The sequence below is a fragment of the Echinops telfairi genome, unplaced genomic scaffold, assembly GCF_000313985.2.
Source record: "Echinops telfairi isolate 266 unplaced genomic scaffold, ASM31398v2 ScPeMD7_7469;HRSCAF=8507_0, whole genome shotgun sequence".
NCBI classification, from domain to species: Eukaryota; Metazoa; Chordata; class Mammalia; order Afrosoricida; family Tenrecidae; genus Echinops; species Echinops telfairi.
The window spans coordinates 1,633,483-1,645,970 of NW_022111372.1; the positions used below are offsets into that span (position 1 = coordinate 1,633,483).

General features: G+C 39.0%; 1 long non-coding RNA gene across 3 annotated transcripts in view; it reads left to right on the top strand.

Moving 5' to 3' along the window:
* LOC123521048 overlaps positions 1–11,961 on the top strand; it is a 34,506-nt gene extending 22,545 nt beyond the window's left edge. For all 3 annotated transcript variants that reach the window (XR_006679536.1, XR_006679535.1, XR_006679534.1), the window contains 2 exons: positions 3,304–3,486; positions 11,703–11,961. This is a non-coding gene — a long non-coding RNA (uncharacterized LOC123521048). The remainder of the gene's footprint in view (positions 1–3,303; positions 3,487–11,702) is intronic.
* The last annotated feature ends 527 nt before the right edge of the window (positions 11,962–12,488 follow it).

The window sequence follows — 12,488 nt, forward strand, 5'->3', positions numbered from 1 at the left end:
GGGTGCAATTCCCACACTGTGTCTCTGGTGTTGTCCCCCTCAGGGCCATGGGTCAGTGAGGGGCATCATGTCTCATAGTGGGGCTGGCCATGTGGGCATTCTTTTTTTAAAAAATAATTTTATTTGGGGCTCATGCAACTCTTATCACAATCCATTCACAAATCAATTGTATGAGGCACATTTGTACAGTCATTACCCTCATCATTCTCAAAACATTTGCTCCCACGGAAGCCCCTGGCATCAGCTTCTCATTTTCCCCCTCCCTCCCTGCTTCCCCCTCCCTCATGAACCCTTGATAATTTATACATTATTATTTTGTCATATCTTACACTCTTGCATGTCTCAGCGTGGAGTCCTTGGCTTGTGGGCACAGGATGGCTCCATCTCACGTAGTGGTTTTCTCTCTGGCTCTCTGTATTTAAACTCTTTTATAAGGACAATATTCAGGATGGATTAGGCCCCACCCAATTCAGTGCGATTTCATCTTAGCTGATAACATTACTAGAGACTCTGTTTCTTTTTGAGGAAAGCTGATCAAAGGTTGAGTCGGGACCCTATATGGGGTTGCATGAGTGAATGTGGGGGGTGAGAAAAAAGTTGGCAACCACAAAAGATTTCTGAACATGCAACGTTCAAAAATTAATTGAAAATCAAATGCATAAGGAATCCAAGTTATTTCTGGCAATGCCTGTTTTCACAAATTTCTCAGGCAAAAGGGGGTCGAGAGTGGAAAAAGGTTAACAACCCTGTTTTTGAGGACAGGAGCCAATCTATAACAGCAAGTATTAATGCTCAACACAAAGAGTGACCTCACACACCTAATTGGAAGAGGGTATTTTGGGAAAGAGAAGGAGACTCAAATTTAGGAACCTTTGGTTTTAGTCTTAAAACAAAACATAGGCCACTCTCTGGGCAGGTGTACACAATGAAAATGGAAATGAATTTAATAACATCTAATTTACAACCAAGACTCTATGATTTTACCAATACTCATTCATGCTCATTAGCATGTTAGTGGCTGCCAGCGTGTTTATGCATGTTAATCCGTGGCATCAGTTCATTTTTATCCAAGGTGATTTAGGCTTTATTATGACTTTCAACCTAATTTTTTCTTTATGAATAATTATTTCCACTCGGTTCTAACTATTGTAGTCTTTCATTTAAAGTTCTCAGAAGTAATAATCTTGTGAACAGAAATTATTTCAGCAGCAATAAAGAGAATGAATGTGGGACCGTTGAATCCCCCTGTCGACAGAATGTGTGTGTGTGTGTGTGTGTGTGTGTGTGTGTGAGACAGGACGACCCTCCTGACCCAGCTGAGCATTCTGCTGGTTTGGGAAATGAGAGAGGGAGAGAGCGTGTGATACCGCATTCTCTTAAGTCACTGGCTAGCTGCTACCAGTCAAAAGTGAAAAAATGAAATAAAAATACAAAACCTGTCAAAACAATTGCTTTAAAAAACATCTTATCTGTCAGCAAAGGTTCTACATAAATATTCATCTTAAAATAATTAGAGTAATTGCTGGTCTACAAAAAACAAAACAAAACGGAATAGTCTATTCCAGTTCCAAAGCACATTTAAATATGCTTTACCAAACAAGTATTTACCTTGATTTTCTCATTATGTTGATCCTGAAATTGATTCTATGTCTACATGTGGCTATTGGATCAATTACTTTTAGTTAAATCTCTCTTTTTTTTTGTCATCTTAATGAATCAGTTATGCTCAATTGATCACACCAGTAACCTGATTCAGTGAAAAGAACAAAGCAAAACACCAAAATCAGCTGTTTTGTGAATGGATCTTCTTCTATACAAAGCCAGCACAAAGGTCCGCTTTACAACCGCTCATCTGCATTTATCACAACTTCTCTAGCTCTCCTGACTGCCAACCGCAGATAACAGCTCTCAGGGAAGCTGGCTTCTTTTCCAGCTAACAAAGGAATGCAGCAAAATAGTAAAGGCAATTGCTACTGAACTACATTACAATAAGCAATTAGCTCTAAAGTTACTTCTTTCTTCTACTTGTACATACACATTAAGAAAATTTAAAGTAATGAGTGTACAGCTCTATAAAATTTGGGAATGTGGGAGATAACAAACAAAATTGTCATCATATTTATCAGCTAAGTATTTTTAACATTTTATTATATTTTCCTTGTCTTCTAAGGCATAAGCTTAAGCACACATGCATATAAATACAAAAATCCTTTATTTATCTGCATTTATGGAGTTATATGTGCTATAGATGGATCACTGTGTATGAGGATAGATGCAAAAAGTTTATGAAAAACATGTAATTAAAAGATAATGAAGTATCTTATCATTTCTTTGAAGCCTCTCAGTATACATATATTTCTTTCATTTTAAAATAGCAACATCGTAACATTTATTAAGTAATCTTGGAAAACTTTGAACATATTTTATTATATTTTTAAAATTGTTGAACATTAATGTTTTCTATTTGCTTGCTTGTAAGGTTTCTAATTTTTTGCTTTTTTTTCACAACTCTTTTGATCTTTTTTCTCCATCTGCTGAAAGTATCTGGACATGATTTTCTGAATTATTTCTTCTTCAGATAACTCCTTTGGTTCTGTGTATTGTTGGCGTCACTGCCTTTCTTTTGTGTGGGGAGATTGGGCATCTCGGCAGCACCAGCTGTCCCTGTTGGGGTGGAGGAGCGGCTGGGTCCTGTGCAGATAGCTGTCCTGTCGCTGTCACGTGGTGCAGGAAAGCCATAACAGAACAGAACAGGAAAAACAACTAAATAAATCTGTCAATATAAAAAGAATCGTGCAGTTTAGGGGGACTCTTCTCTAAGCCCCTGGTGGTATGTCAATCAGGGGGAGCTGCAGGGAGTTTGTAGCTCTGGACCTTTTTCCCACTGCCCAACAAGTTTTGGAAGCAAGAAACAGAACTCTTGTTCCTTTGTTAGCCTTGGGCCACAGGTAGCAATGGGAATAAAAGTTGTCAGTCCTGCTAGGAATAAAAGTTGCAAAAAAGGGAAGAAAGAAAGTAGAAAAAGAAAATGCCTCATCTGAGTTCTGTAGCCCCAGTCTACTTGCTAATTAATGTATGGGCCTGTACATCCTCTGAGTACTCGGGACTCCTGGAGATATAGAGCTGGCTGCCCCCCACCCCCCCCACCCATATCCTCTTTTTGGATGCAGAGAATCATCCTATTCCACCCCTTCTCCGTCTGTACCCATAGCCCAGGCCATGGAGGATTCGCAGTTTGCTAGTTCAGCTTACTTAACTATTACATTGTCTTCCAAGACTTTACCTGCTTGTTTTCCTGTTCAGGAGCCTTGGGAATATAGCGGGCTATGCGCTGGGGTTCTAGCCACAAGTCGTCCATTCACCCCCAGCTGCTCTTTGGGAGCCAGAGGAGACACAGTACTCCCATGAAGAGTTGCAGTCGCAGAAACGCACAGCCAAGCTTCGAAAGGGCGCCGAGTCAGAGGCAACGCCGTGCCAGTGAGTCAGGTTGTTGTTTGTTCCTCTGTTTTTCTTTGTATTGATTTTCTCTGCGTTTGTTGTAAAGGGATTTTGTCATGCATACCCCTGAGCAGGCTTCTTGACCCTGGAGTCTAAACATTAATGTTTTCATTTAGAATTTTCAGTTTCCATTTTGAAGACTGATCTAGATGTGCATTTCAGTTAAACCTGTCTCTGAGTTATCCAAATTGTCCTGCATATTCTAATCTTAATATTTATTATTCTTACTAGTTCTGTTGTGTCCTTGACACAGCCACGTGGCCAAGACTAGGGAAAAGGAACTTTTTAATATCAATCCCTTTTAATGACTCTACAGACCAGTAAGTACAACTCTACTCCATCTGTCTTTTCTCTGTGTTCAACACAGCAGTTTCAACCTTGTAGCTATTGAATGAATGAAAAGAAAATTGACTGACTCAGAAAAACAACAACACAATTGTTTCCTTTGATAGTTATCTGGTTTGTAGAAAAGTAAAGCATTTGTGAAAATCTACAATACTTGAGTCCATTTTAATATAAACCCTAAACTAACCTCACTGCCATCAAGTCGGTGCTGACTCAGAGCAACCCTCTTAGGACAGGGCAGAACTGCCCCTGTGAGTTTCTGAGACTGGAACTCTTATAGGGGTAGAAATCCCTGTCTTTCTCCTATGGAGCAGTTGATGGTTTCGAATCACTGAGCTTGTGGTATGCAGCCTGACATGTAATCACCACGCCACCAAGGCTCCTTTTGATTTTAACATAGAAAAGTTGTATATGATCTTTCTAAGGTAGTAGTTAATACTTTACCCATTGTGACATCAGGAACCAGGGCTTCTGGATACATAGAGAGAGTTGGAATGGCAGTGCTGGTGGAAATTATATATATATATATATATATTGCAAATGCACTGTCTTCATGCAGATTCAGACTCACGGTGACCCTATAGGATGTGTGAACTTGCCCCGTTGGGAGTTTCAGGGTTGTGAATCTTTACCACAGCAGGAAGCCCATCTTTCTTTCATAGAGGGCTGGTGCATTCGAGCCACTGACTTTGCTGGTAGCAGCCTAATGCATGTGGCCTATTACACCCCAGGGCTACATGTGCATATGCATGTGTACACATGTGTGTACAAGCACAATATGCTTTCTGAAGATTTACAGCCTTGGGAACTGGAAATGCTATGGAACAATTATACTGTGCCCTGTAAATTCGCTATGGGTAAGAATCATCTTGATAGCAGTGGGGTTGGCATTTATATATGAAATTACAATACATATATATGGCCTTTGTCTTTTTTCTGCAGTAGAAAAAGTAAATTAGTTGTGTCCCCTATCCCCAATCTTGAAAAGTTAGTCCATTTTTCACTCTTGAGAAAATTCAGTACTTTAGTCCCTGTGATCTGGTATCAGGGTTTTAATTGACCATTTACAGAAGAAATAGAAAAGGACACATATCTCATATCATATTTTAAACAATGAACTCAAGAAATATCAAAGAACTAAATATAAAACTTAGAACTATAAAAATCACCAATGAAAAAATAGGGACAGACTTTGGGTCCCTAATGGATAACATAAACACATTATAAAGCAAAGCTGAATGCACACAAACAACAGAAGACGAACTAGATGATTGGGACCTCCCAAAACCCTTTTGTGCATCAAAAGATTTCACCAGAATAGTAAAAGGAGAGTCCAAAGACTGGAGGCAAAAATTGGCAATGGCAAATCAAACAAGGGACTAGCTTCTGAAGTTTATAATAACTTCAACACCTCAACAAGAAAAGAAAAATAACCCAATTTTTTAAATGGGCAGAGTATATGAAGATATAGTTCACCAAGGAAAGCATTGAGGCATTCAACAAACATATATATATACACATATAAACATATATATATATATTGTCCATTTTGTCTTTTTGAAAAAAATCATTTTATTGGGGGCTCTTATAACTCTTATAACATTCCATACTTCAATTGTATCAAGCATATATATATATATGCTGCCATCATCATATTCCAAACATTTACTTTCTATTTGAGCCCTTGGTATCAGGTCCTCTCCACCCCCGCCATAAGCCCTTGATAAATTATAAAGAATTATTGTTCTCATATCTCACATTGACTGCTGTCTTCCTTCATCCATGTTTCTGCTGTTCATCCCCATGGTGGGGGGCATATTAAAAAATACTTGCCATCATTTACCACTCACTCACTGCTGATAGTCAATTCTGACTCATTGTGATCCTTTAGAACAGAGTAGAATTGCTTCTGTGTGTTTCTGAGACTGTAAATCTTTTATTTTATTTTATTTTAAAAATCATTTAGTTGAGGGTTCATACAGCTCGTATCACAATCCATCCATCCATCCATCCATCCATCCATCCATTGTGTCAAGCACATTTGTACATTTGTTGCCATCATCATTTCAAAACATTTTCTTTCTACTTGAGCCCTCGGTATCAGCTCCTCATTTTCCCCCCTTCCTCCCACTCCCCCTCCCAAACTCTTGATAATTTATAAATTATTCTTATTATTTCATGTCTTACACTGACTGATGTCTCCCATCACCCACTTTTCTGTTGTTTGTCCCCCAGGGAAGGGGTTATATGTAGATTATTGTGATTGGTTCCCCCTTTCTCCCCCCACCTTCCCCCCTTTCCTCCTGGTATCACTACTCTTATTGATCTCGTGTGGTTTATCTGTCCTGGATTCCCTGTATTTCCAGCTCTTATCTGAGACCATAAGTCTTCACAGAGTAGAAAGCCTCCTCTTTCCCCATGGTGGTGCGAACTTCTGACCTTGTGATCAACAACCCAACACTTCGCTGACTCTACGACCAGGGCTCCTTAGCCATTAGAAACACACAACTTAAAACAATAAGCTGTCACTTTGCCCCAGCATTAATAGCAAAGTAAAATAAAACAACAATAACAAAAATGAAACAACAAATACTGGCTAGGGTGCAGAGAGAGGGAGAGACTGGAACCCTCAGATATTGCTGGTAAGATTATAAAAGGATAGAAATATCATGCAAAGGGCTATGGTATTTCATCAAAAATTGGGGATAGAAATACCATGTGACTGAACAATACCCGTACTTGTATATCCTAAAGAAATAAGTGTTGTGATGGTAATCGATATGTTCACTCTCAAGTTTATTGTAGCACTATTCACAACACCAAGCAGATGTCCATCAGTGGAGGAATGGATAAGTCAATGTTGGGGCCATCACAGAATGGAATACTAAGCAACATTACAGAATGGCAATGACTCTGTGAAATGCCTCATAAAATGGATGAACGAGGGAAACATTGGGCTGACTGAATGGTCAATCACAAATGGACAAATATTGTGTGAGATCAAGATTGTAAAATGTTCCCAAGAGGGTTCCAAACTCAAGAAATACTGTTTGAATGTGTACAAGGAGTAGGAGGGGAATGGAGGGATGGGAATTCACTGGCTAGAGGGCAGAAAAATGGTAACTTGGGTAAAGGAGAAGGTAATATGCAGTAAGAGGGAGATTTAGGACCAAATGATGGAGATACAGGAAGACACTGGGAAGTTTGCAAGAGATAAAGGCAACAGATCTAAAATGGTTATACAAAATTCTTGCAATAGTAGTGATCTACAGGTAGATGCTTGTATAGACACACAGGCTGAGTAGGTATAGGTGGAACAGTGGGACTCTACATACACACAAACGCACACACACATTTGACAGGCTATAATGTATAGGTGCATTACCTTCACTGCAAATGTATCTATGAATGTTCTAGAGCATACAGGGGGAAACTTGTAAAAGCCCCCTGTAAGAAAAAAAAAGAGGAAGAATCGGTTAATTTTAAAAGAGGAAGAATTCGTTTTTTAAAAACCATTTGAAAAAGAGGAAGAATTGTATTTAAAAAAGAGGAAGAGTCCGTTGGAAATAGGTCCTGGTGATGGACATGAACCTGGAGATCTCATGATAGAATTTTGTAAGAATAACAGCATATTCGTTGCAAATACCTTTCTTCCAATAGCATAAATGGCGACTATACATGAAGACTTTGCCAGATGGGGTACACAGGATTAAATTGCTACCTCTCTGAGGAGAAGCAATAGAGAAGTTGAATATCATCAGCCAAAACAAGGCTGGAGGACAACTGTGGACCATCAACTCTCCTACATAGATTGAAGTTAAAGTTGAAGACAATTAAAGGTCGTCCAGGGGAGCCAAAATATGACCTTGAATGGATCTCACCTGATTTCAGAGACCATCTTAAGAACAAATAGATGTGACACATTTGAGCGTTATTGATCCAAGGTCATATCACTTAAGAGATGACAGCCAGGAATAGACCATCATATAAGAAAGCAAAAGGTCATGTGGCAAAATAAAAAGGGTTCCTGGGTGAGGGTGGATATGGGGAAGGTGATATCAAGGAGTTCAAGAAGAAAGAAAATGTTTTGAAACAGACAGTGGTAGCAACTGTACAATACTGCTTGATGTGATGCAACTATGGAATTTTATATCTGTAATAGCTCCCAATAAAATGATTTAAAAGAAAAGAAAAATAGGAAAGAAATAAAAGACAAATGTGAATGCTATCAGAGACTCCAAAACTTGCTCTTGAACGTGGTGCAGCTAAAGCAAAGGGAAGAAATCTTGTGGTAAAAGAGCTGAATAGAAAAAATCAAAGGGCAGCTCCAGAACTGAAAATAAAATATTATAATCAAATAAATGTACAAAGCCCTAGAGTGAGAAAGCCTCCGGTCACCCTGGAAACAACACATATACACACTCCACGTATCTCATGGTGAAAGAAGTGAAGAAAAATTTAAAACCTCAAATGCAATATCAAAATATTCTATGAGGAAAATATTGAACAAAGTAGGAGGCATCAAAATAAGATGGAAAACTACAGTCACTGACAAAAAATAATTGATTGATGTTCGATCATTTCAAGAGGTAGCACATGACCAAAAAATCAATGGCATTGAAGGAAGAAGTTCACTTTGAAGGTATAATCAAAATACAGGGCTCCAGGCATTGATGGAACACCACCTGGAATGTTTCAATAAACTGATGCAGTGCTGGAAACACTCCCCAGTCTGTGCTAAGAAATCTGGAAGACAGCTTCTTGGAAGAGATTCATTTTTGTACCCAAACCAAATAAGCTGCCCCCACCAAAGGCATAAATCAAGAGAGGACAAATTGTGTTATAGTCATATCATGGGGTTCTGTGTAGAAGTTATGGGGATGAACTAGATTTATAGGTTACATTATGGGTAGACCCACCAACAATTATAAATACTGATAAAAACAAGGTACAAAAGTATATATGTGTAATAATGTGTTGCATGTTATGTTTATAAACAAAATAGTGCAAAATGTCATTCATTGAACATAGGAATATTGCAAAAGTATAACCGTGGGAATGGAAAGGGCCTGCGGGCTCTCAGGATTTTAGCAATCTCCGGTGATGGAGGAGGGGAAGCCAATAGAGTAAGAGTGGTATAACACGCTTCAGTTTCATTTCTAGCATTTTATTTCTTAAGAAGAAAACAAGACCTGAATCTCATTTTGTAAATTAACATTTCTTATATTTGGGGTAGTGGATATGAGAGTAGTTGTTATACTACTGTAGGTACTTTAATCTGTTTGAAGTGTTTCCTAATTTAAAAAAATGTCTATCAGATATTTTAAAAAACAATGCTGTAAAATGTCAATACAGCAGCCATCTAGCTGGGAAGCAAGAAAGCCCACGTGGAAGAAGCGTCCTAGCCTGTGTGATCAGAAGATGTTGACAGGATAGGATTTCATTCATCAGAAGACCCAAAACAATCATATCAATGTGAACAAGGCGGGGGGTGGGGGTCCATAGTGGAGACCCAAAACCCATATGTAGACAATAGGACACCACCTCACAGAAGGGTCACAAGGAAGGGATGAGCCAGCCAGGGTGTAGTATAGCACTGATGAAACATTCAGCATTCCTCTAGTTCTTTAAAGTTTCTTCCCCCTGCACTAACGTGACCCCAGATCTACCTTACAAATTCGGCTAGACCAGAGCATGTACACGTGTGCAGATAAGAGCTGGCAACACAGGGAATCCAGGACAGATGAATCCCTCAGGACCAATAATGGGAGTAGTGATACCATGTGGGTAGGTGGAAGGTGGGAGGAGAAAGGGGGAACCAATCACAATGATTGGCATATAATCCCTCTCCCCCACCCCACCCCCACCCAGGGTGAAGGGAGACAGCAGTTGGTGTGAGATATGAAAACAATAAAAATGTATAATTTATCAAGGATTCATGAGGGTGGGAGGGTGGAGGAACAAAATAAAAAATGAGGAGCTGATACCATGGGCTCTTGTAGAAAGAAAATGTTTTGAAAATGATGATGACAACATATGAATACATGTGCTTGAACAATGGAGGGCTGGATTGTTATAAGAGCTGTACGAGTCCCCAATAAAATGATTTATTAAAATTTAGAACACTGTGAGTACAACTTTTAAAATAAGAAAGTGTTTGTTTCAGGCTAAAGTATGTCTAGGGAAGAGAAGAACTGAGGAGAAGAGTCTGTGGGGCCAGGAAGGAGAAGGACATTAGCAGGTGAGCAAACGTCCAAATGCTGTTGAAAGGGCATTGTTTCTATGCCCTCCTCTCGTCCACCCTCAAAGGAGAGCTTTCTGCTGCCTGTCCGAACCACATGATGTGCAAAGGAGGACCAAAGAGGACATATGCCTGAGTACTTGTCAGAATCTAGACGTGGATGACCAAGGACTTTGCTTGGTCCCTGTCTGGTCATGTCAGAGGACCACCTCCCAACGGCCATAGGATAACTGGAGGTAGCAAGGCTCTTGTCATCTAGTGGGAATGTTTTTGGAAAAGACACTCCCTCTCCCCCGTTTCCCACATGCATATTCCTGAGTCTGTGATCTGGGGGACACATGTCCCACAGAGTTAGCAGACAATCAAATATAGAAGCAGTGGTAGTCAAACTGGCAATTTTCACACTACCCGTAGGGTTGCAAATTCTGACAATTTGTCAGCAAGTCTCCTGTCCCTTAAAAGTACTATACTTTTTATCCTCGTGACTCCTTATCCTGAAAGAAGAGTCAGAAATGTGAACAAATTGTTTATAGCTGTGCTATTCATAATGCAAAGTATTAGTAACAGTTTATATGTCCAGCAAGAGTGAAATGAACAAATTAATGCTATTACAGCCACACAATGGAACATTCAGCAACGATTATAAATAATAAAATACGTTGCAGCCTTTGAAAATCATAGCATTGATACATATTTATGTGCATGGGAAAAATATTCACAGTATATTTTCAAGAAAAAAAGCAGGATACAATATAGTGTCTGCATAATAGTCGCAATTTTATAAAATATATATGCATATGTATATATACAAATGACAGAGGGAATATTTCAAAATGTTGTTACCTCATAATTTTTATTTATCTTCATTCATTTATATTTTGAAGATGTTCCATAGTAAATGTATTTTCATTTCTATAATAAAGAATAAACTTCAGGAAATGGACACTAAAATTTAACCATTTTGCAGGTTCCTATTTATATGTATAACAGACTTTTCAAGTAGAAAGAGGACCGAGTCTAGAATTGAAAAGTCTAGGACCCATGTCCAAACATAACTTCCTATGTGGTATGCTGGGATATGTGTTGGACTGCAACATCAGCAGTTCAAATCCACCAATTGCTTTGCAGGAGAAATGTGTAGTCTTTTCTGGTCAAGAATGACAGCCTCCGAAGCTCTAGGAAACAGTTCATGTCTGCCCTCTAGGGTCTCAGTGCATCAGAATCTACTGGATGGCAGTGGGGTTTATGGTATGTGTCTCTCTGGGCATTGGGGTTGTTACATGAATTCACGTGGCACTTTTCTAGTAGGACTGAAAATTGCAACAATTTTGTTAGTAAGTCCCATTGCCTTAAAAGCACTATTATTTATAAGTAAGTGGTTTCTTCTACGAAAGATAAATATGAACAAATTGTTCATAGGAGTGTCATTCATAATATAAAGTATTAGAAATAGTTTGTTATCTAATGCACAACCTTCCCGCATTATGAAGTTCATGTGGGTATTTTAAAAAATAAATAAAACAGGAAGACAAAATTCAGCCTCAGCAAATGAGGAGCTACAGAATCTGTGCTCAATGTTGTTTTTCATTTGCTCTCTCTTCCATTCTTCCCACGACAGTTGAGTGATCAGCCTCTGGAGTCCTGATTATGGCTCAGCCATGAAAGATGGACATTTGAACCCGCCCAGCAGCTCTACAGGAGAGAACCTGGCGATTGGCTTCATAAAGATGACAGTCAAGAATGTACAAGGGGGCATGCAAAAAACCAATGCTCATTTGTGTTTTTTATGTGAGTGGAATTTGTCCGACCAAGTCAGACAGTTAATCAAGCTTTCTATCTAGAGGTTCTGAGAAGATAGCATAACCGTGTGTGACAAAAAAGGCCTGCTTTGTGGCAGACAGGGGACTGGTTTTGCCACCATGACAGTGTACCTGATAAATCAGCCATCTCAGTGCACTGATTTCTGGCAAAAAAAACAACATGCTTCCCTTGCCCCATGCACCTGACTCACCTGACCTTTCTCCGTGCAACATCTTTTTGTTTCCATGGATGAAGTTTGACACATGAAAGGATAGCAATTTGACCATGTAGAAGAGGTGAAGAAAAAATGAGAGAGATGATGTCAGCCTTTAAAACAGATGAGTTTGAAAAGTGTTTCCAAGGAAGAAATCACTGATTTGACAACTGTATTCAGTGTAATGGAGAGTACTTTAACCGTAATAAGGTTGTTTTATAAGAAAATTTAAGTACATATCTTTGAAAAAATTCTGATTTTTTTGGTACCCCCTTGTATATATGGGGTGATTGGACTTTGTCACATGGGGTCACTAAAATTTGAAAACCATAAAGTGATTTGCCTGTAGATAAAATATCACACACACACACAACTCTTAAGAGGACAGTG